At 32.7% G+C, this 7,541-nt stretch overlaps 1 long non-coding RNA gene across 1 annotated transcript; it reads left to right on the forward strand.

The window, feature by feature from the left end:
- The first annotated feature begins 1,539 nt into the window (after positions 1-1,539).
- Positions 1,540-5,751, forward strand: LOC127733897 (uncharacterized). The gene is made up of 3 exons (XR_007997275.1): positions 1,540-1,628; positions 2,535-2,682; positions 5,163-5,751. It is a non-coding gene; the product is annotated as an uncharacterized LOC127733897 (long non-coding RNA).
- Positions 5,752-7,541: the final 1,790 nt, after the last annotated feature.

Consider the following 7,541-nt stretch of genomic DNA (forward strand, 5'->3'; position numbering starts at 1 on the left):
TAAAAATTTAGTAAAAATCTGCTTGAACAAGGTTTGCAACATATAAACGCAGCAAATGATTAAAAAAGTAGACGACTTACTTTCATCAGAAATTATGAGCGTTACGAACCCTTTATATACTATCCACGCTGAACGACCATGTGATGGTGCATGCACCATGTGTCGTTGAATGCGCTTCTTGCGCCGAGGCATGTTCAAACAGTGCCGTTGTGTATTGGGTTACAATTACCAACCACATAACTGAATTCTCTTTCTATTTTTGGCAACAATGAATATAGAAATTAAGAAATTTTGCATTTCGAATAATTAAGTATGTCAGTAGGAATGCACAATGTGTATACTTTGCAATACCGACTGTCAGTTGAAATATCACGCCACCGAACTCAATCGATATCATGTATATGTTGACCATAAAAAAAAAAAAAGAATGCCAATTTGATGATGTTTTCTTCGCTGTTTTTTTTGTATTGAATAATTGCGGTTTCTCAGAAGTTATATTTGTTCATTTGACCTCAAACAAGAAATGTGTATCTACGAAGAAGCATGAGGAATATAAGTATAATTGGTAGATCCATCAAAAGGTTTTCTATTGCTGCAATGTTGTAAAGAATTTGGAAAAATATTGTGAAGTAGATATGTATAATTTTTAAAAGTGCAACTGCCTCTTCACATTAGTTCTAAAGGCGATCTTTTACTGTAGACGGAACAGTGAGAATAGGTGAATAAATAAAGCATCCACAACCTTAGACTTCTAGTTGATGAAGAAGTCAAGGACAATAAGCTGATTTTTTCAAAAGAGGGACGAAAGATACCAGAGGGACAGTCAAACTCATAGATCGAAAACAAACTGACAACGTCATGGCCAAAAATAAAAAGACAAACAGACAAATAATAGTACAGATGACACAACATAGAAAACTAAAGACTAAGCAACACAAACCCCACCAAAAACTGGGGGTGATCTCAGGTGCTCCGGAAGGGTAAGCAGATCCTGCTCCACATGTGGCACCCGTCAAGTGTATGCATTGTTTATATCAACAGATTAAAACGTAGACGTATCAACAGTTTTTAATGTATGTAAGTGATGCTTTTTTACAATTTTTTTAAATACTTTTTAAAAAATAAAAAAACGTAAATATTTTACAATTAGTATTTACAGGTTTCGTTTACTTTGTTATAGCTATTGTTCTGCTATTTTTTAATTAAAACAAAAACAATACCCCCATCATTGAAATACTAAACGTATGACATAGCAAAGTCTGTAGATTATATTAGCCATGGATTTTTTATATCAATAGATAGATACCATAAGCGTAGGTTTTTCTTAATATACAGGTTTTGTTTACTATGTTATAGCTACTAATCTGCTATTTAACAATGAGAAATTATAGGTTTCGTTTACTATGTTGTAGCTACTACTCTGCTAATTTTCAAGTAATATTAAACCACTACTTGCTAAATTAGGCTCAACTATAACAAAGAAGGACAATAATTTCGCTTCAATTTTTTTATGAAATGTGTATACTTTGTAGAATTCGACGAGTTCACTATAAATTGTCAAGACCATTTCATCAATATGGACACTGTGGGAGTGTGCAACATCAAAAAGCAACCAGGGGAACTGACCGGTATGGAACATAACACACATTTAACAGTTTCATGTTTTACAACTTGTTATGTATCGTTGCATTACTTGACCTATTGTATATATAAGCCCGCCCTCTATTAGCTGCTCAAGTGGTGTTATTTTTTATGGCATTTGATAAAACGGTGACGTATAGTGCTATGGTTTCTTTTAAAACAATTGGCTGGTGCAGTTTTGATAGAACAGCGTTTACACTGGTTACGTTGTGGTGCTCGGACTAAACAAAAATCAAGGAGAATAAAAGAGATTAAATGAGTTTTACAAAGGTTTATGTGAATATCGTCATTATGAAACCACGATGTTTGAAATGTGAAAGTGAAACCTTATAATAAATTGATAAACGATAGCTATCAAATAAATGTGCTAGTCGGATGATAATTTAGCTGAGTAAAGAAAGCGGTGGTTTACTGTACCAGAGGTTCCTGGTTCGAACCTCTGTTGGTACGTGGGTAAAACTGGCAAAGTAAAAAGCATGTGATCACGTCGAAGCTGTATTGCTCTTTTCAGTATTAAAGATACATACAAAATGTTTTAGAGTAAACAATTATAATTTGAACACTATAAAAGGAAGCTGCAATGGCTCGTAGTGCCATAAACAAATATTTTCTAGACTTAGATTATTCAAATTTATCTCGTTAGTTCACAAGAATAAGATCCACACATATCACTCTACTTGGCGATTATTGTGACTCCGAGTCGACATTTCTTTTCTAACTTCTTAATGCCGCGTACTTTACGAATGCACGATTCCACGACAACCCACACCAGGGGGGGGGGGGGGGGGGGGCACAATGTGTGTGTGTGTGTCTCTGTATGTGTGTGTGTGTGTGAACGTACGTACAAACCCTTTGTAGCAGATAAATGATACAAACTTAATATTCTCTTTTAGGTCTAGAATCCTGAGAATTTCAGAATCAATTTGGAAAAAAGATGGACTGTTTGATCTTTTCGATCATGCATACACAATTTTAGAAAAACAAAGAAAGCCATTATACGTATGGATTTACAGAGATATTGATATGAAGAAAGTGCGTCAGGTATTTTGCATCTTTTGTCGACAGTGCTAAGGATTCTTATATTTAAATAAAAAGTAAAAAAAAAAAAAAAAATACTGAATACCTAGGAAAATTCAAAACGGAAAGTCCCTTATCAAAGAACAAAGTCAAAAGCTCAAACACATCAAAAGAATGGAAAACAACTCTCATATTCCTGACCTGGTGCAGGCATTTCCTTATGTAGAAAATGGTGGATTAAACCTGGTTTTATAGCTAGCTAAACCTCTCACTTGTATGACAGTCGCATAAAATGTCTGCGCTTAGCAATAAAGAACTGATTCGATTTTTGTTGAAAATAAGAGAAAAAAAAAAAAAGGATTATAAGAAATCGTATTATCAAGAAATCTAATGCTAACAGGTTTTCTTGGATTCAGTTGACATAACTTACTCTATGCCTACTCTCACAGAAATTGTTGTCTTTAGTTGGTTTTTTAATAATGGGAATAGAAACTCGTGTTGAAAAGCTTACGATCAATTGTCCCATACCATTCCGATCATACGACACACCATTCCCCATGAACAATACAACATGCATTTCAAACCGTACACCATAACGCTATACACAAAACAAAGTTGGACCATACAAAGGTTCTATATTAATAATACGATTATAAATTTGATAATATTTTTGACAGGATGTTTGTTACATTTTGGGACGTGTTATTACACAATTGTATGTTCACACTATACTAACTTTATATACATTTGTTATCAAATAGTTCGTTTCTATGTGTGTTGGCGTTTGTTTTTCTTGCACTTCGATGTTCCTGTTGTTCATTTGTTTTCCTCTTATAGTTAATGTGTTTCCCTCGGTTTTGGTTTGTAACACGGATTTGTTTTCTCTAAATCGATTTATGACTTTTGAACACCTGTATACTACTGTTGCCTTTATTTAAGTACAATTCGCGAACATGTAGAGTTATGAGATTGGTGTCACTTACGTGTGTACACTGAAGAACACAGCTGTGGGTTTTTCAATATTTATTTTTGTTATGTTATCCGACACAAAAACTGAAAAAATTCTTGAAAATAAGCTCGGAAATCCTGCTAAACAAGTAAACATTTAAATATCATCATTATTGATTGTGTTATTGTCAAATTTTATTGAATATACAATCTCTTGCATACGATGCAAGTGTATTTCATGTTTTAATCTTGTTTGCTTTACAATTTTTGTTCAAACGGAATAAAAAACAGAAATTTAGAAAATGTGTGGTGGCAAGACATACATCAACAACACCTTCAGTAGACAGATCTTGTAGTCCTCATATCATATGCAGTATTTCAATTTAGAGAGAAACATAACAATAAAAATTGATATACGAAAACAAATACATTTTACATACTGTACGTAAGTAAATTTATCAACAAAATAAAACAGGCGACTTTTTTTTGTTTGTTTGTAAAAATGTCGGATTTTCAATTATTTTTGCCTCGTGCAATATCGAGAAAAACATTTATTGTCGAAATACGCATTGATTGCCGCTTGTTATTTTATTTATATGAGACTATCGTAATCCTTTGAATGAATGTTCCAATATACATTGATGTCCGCTCACTTCATAATAAATGTGGTGATAATGTTGAAACCGCATTTCTTTACTTAAATTTTGAAACGTTACGATCAAATAAATGATATCAGTTCAATTCCATTTTTATGTACAAACATTCAAATAGCGGTTGCGTAATGAACATGATGAATGAATATAATTTATTATGCCGCTGTTTACAATGAAGTTTTTTTCAACCAGGGGTTCCAGGTGGTACAGCTAAAAGCATTCTATAAAAGTTGTACGCGGAGGCCATCATGAATCGGTTCATTGTTATGTCATATAAGAGAGGGACGAAAGATACCAGAGGGACAGTCAAACTCATAGATCGAAAACAAACTGACAACGTCATGGCCAAAAATAAAAAGACAAACAGACAAATAATAGTACAGATGACACAACATAGAAAACTAAAGACTAAGCAACACGAACCCCACCAAAAACTGGGGGTGATCTCAGGTGCTCCGGAAAGGTAAGCAAATCCTGCTCCACATGTGGCACCCGTCGAGTTCAGATAATATCTGTACCACAGAACTAGACAGATACGCTTTAATTGATGTAACCTTACCTCGATTATGACATCAATGTTTTTAAAAAACCGACATAATTCCCCAAAAATCTTTTCATTTTCAAAAGTATACAAAATAACCGTAGACCTACACCCATATTTAAACAACCGACATTTTAAAACATAAATTCCATTGCTTTTTGATTTTAGAATGTATACATTAAACTTATTATTTTTGCTGTTCAAGCAACGAAAATATCCACATTAATGACCAAGGCTTTTAACAACACAACCAAGGCTTTTAACATTACAACCAAGGAGAGTGAGCATACTTATAGTAGAAAGTAATATCAAACAGCTAGTGATTTTTAATTTGTAAATTGAGATTTTTTTCTTTGTTACAGAAAATGGTTTCGTACATACACAAAAGAGGGAACGTACACAAATAAGAATAATACAAAAGATACAATTATGTTTATAACACTTTCAGATAATTTAATGTAGTGTACTTTAAGAAGTATACCTGCTGCATACGTCTCGGTATCAATTTTAAGTGCAATTTACAAAAGTGTATCCCTCTTAGCCACCTTTTTATTGAACAAATACCGCCATACATTGACGAAATTGAAACAAACAGAACGTAAAAGCTGCAAAAAGAGTAGTCATTAAAGGAATGCAATATCTGGAATTTACTAAAACTGTTACAGATTGATGTGGTCATACAGCTTCAATGTTTTACTTGTTGTATAAATGCTCCGACCGGAAAAGTTACCATTTGACAGATCCTGTACTGATGTTCAGTGCAGAATGAAGTGGCAAACATTACCTCCCCTGTAAAAAATTTAAAACAACGTTTAATAATTTCATGCGTCCGAAGCGCTTTTCTGGATTTACCTTCATCAGGAACGCTCAAAGCCAAACATTTGAAATCCGAGGATGTATACGTTCAATGTTCTGCACTGTATCTGCGAATGAGCATATAATAATACAGAATAGTGCGTTTATTACTTTTACCTACAGTGCCGGCATTTGTTCTCATATTCTCTTGTAGAAATAAGGTATAAATATCAATACAAGTATTTGCATTTTATTATTTTATTTGTTTTACTGATTTTAAATGTCTATGGAATAAACATAGCTAACTTGTGAAGATGTTTTTTATAAGCAGTAAGACAAGTATGAATACTGGTTTTGATAATCGATATAATATAATATCATCTTGTCCTTAACACAATCAATCAGAGGGATGTAAAATCTACACGTGACTGATACAATATCATATACTCTGGACTCATTTTATTCGTGGTATACCAATTTTCGTGGGTTTTGTGGGTCACAGCAAACCACGAATTTAAGAATTCAACGAAGAATAATCTCGAGAAATGTGTATGGAGTCGGATGTTTATTTCCGGTTATGTATAGTGTTGACGAGCGATAAACATTGTAACATAAAACGTGTTTTTTTTTTAAAGAAGATAAAAGTATTATGATTAAATCAATAATAAAGTATTTAGAATATCTTTTAAAAATTGATTAAAACTGTTCATGGAAAATAACTGCAAGTAGTTAATTACCGTGTACTAATTTGGTTTACTGGTGATTCTGTTATCAATATGTTGTTCAGTTTTTTATTTACAAGTTTTCAGAATTGAAAAGAGAAATTGAATGGCGTAATATATTTTTTTATGATATTAAAAAACGAAATACGAAAACCATTTTGTTTTTAGTTTTTTTTGTTTTACGATATATGACAAATATCATAACTAGTCTTAATAACGTGGATGTAAGCAAATATAGGTTACTGCCCGGTTTTTAATAAGAGGAAAAAAAAACAAAACGTATAGTTAGCTTTAAAATGATCTAACATGACAAACTGTAAAACAATTTAAACGCCAAAAAAAAACAAAAAAACAACAAACTGATTTAAGTAAAAAAAAAAACAATGAACGACAGATATAACAGTCAGCAACCAATGACAACCATGCGCTAACTACAGGCTCCTGGCTTTGTACAGGCAAACAGTTTGCTTTTTAGAAAAATGTTATGATGCATGTTGAAAAATTATTCAAGATTTTAAGTTGAGACACTCTTAGTTCTGGTTTATGTTTCCATCTTTTCAGAAAGTGTCTAGGAAGAAAACCTTATTCCAAGTTTATAATTAGGTATGAAAACGCGTTATGTCTACTAAAGACTCATCAGTGACCCTTGAATAGAACGAGTAAATAGACAAAATAAATTACGACGTTTAAGAATATTTAGGACTTAAAAATCCGAAGAATTTGGACAAATACAGCTAAGGTAAATTATTAAAGGTTTTTGTACACCATATCCGGATTTCGACAATTAATGTCTCTCCAGTGATGTTAGAAATCGAAACGGTATTTAGAAAGCCCTATAATTTACCTCAATTTAGGATAGACTCTTGAATTTTGAGGAGTCAAAATAGGATGAACGGATCATATAAACCCGACGGCAAATATAATTCAAGCCCAAACGAAAAAATATAAACAAGTCTAAATTGAAAACAACGTACAAACCTATGATTGCGTTGGGTAAAAACCGCAATTTGTATAGTGTGCATGCAAAACAAATTTCTTGTTAGAGGAGTCTAAATACAGCACAAAAACATTTTCCAAAAGACCAAAAAAGTGAAAAAGGATATTTTAACAAAACGCAATGGCTAACAGGTCGAAAAACAAAGTTTCTCAAACCCTGCTGACTGCCATTGTCGATTGTCAAATAAACGGATCACCGATGTAATAAATGGATCTTAACTATAAATT

Source organism: Mytilus californianus, unplaced genomic scaffold (assembly GCF_021869535.1).
Source record: "Mytilus californianus isolate M0D057914Y unplaced genomic scaffold, xbMytCali1.0.p SCAF_3, whole genome shotgun sequence".
NCBI classification, from domain to species: domain Eukaryota; kingdom Metazoa; phylum Mollusca; class Bivalvia; order Mytilida; family Mytilidae; genus Mytilus; species Mytilus californianus.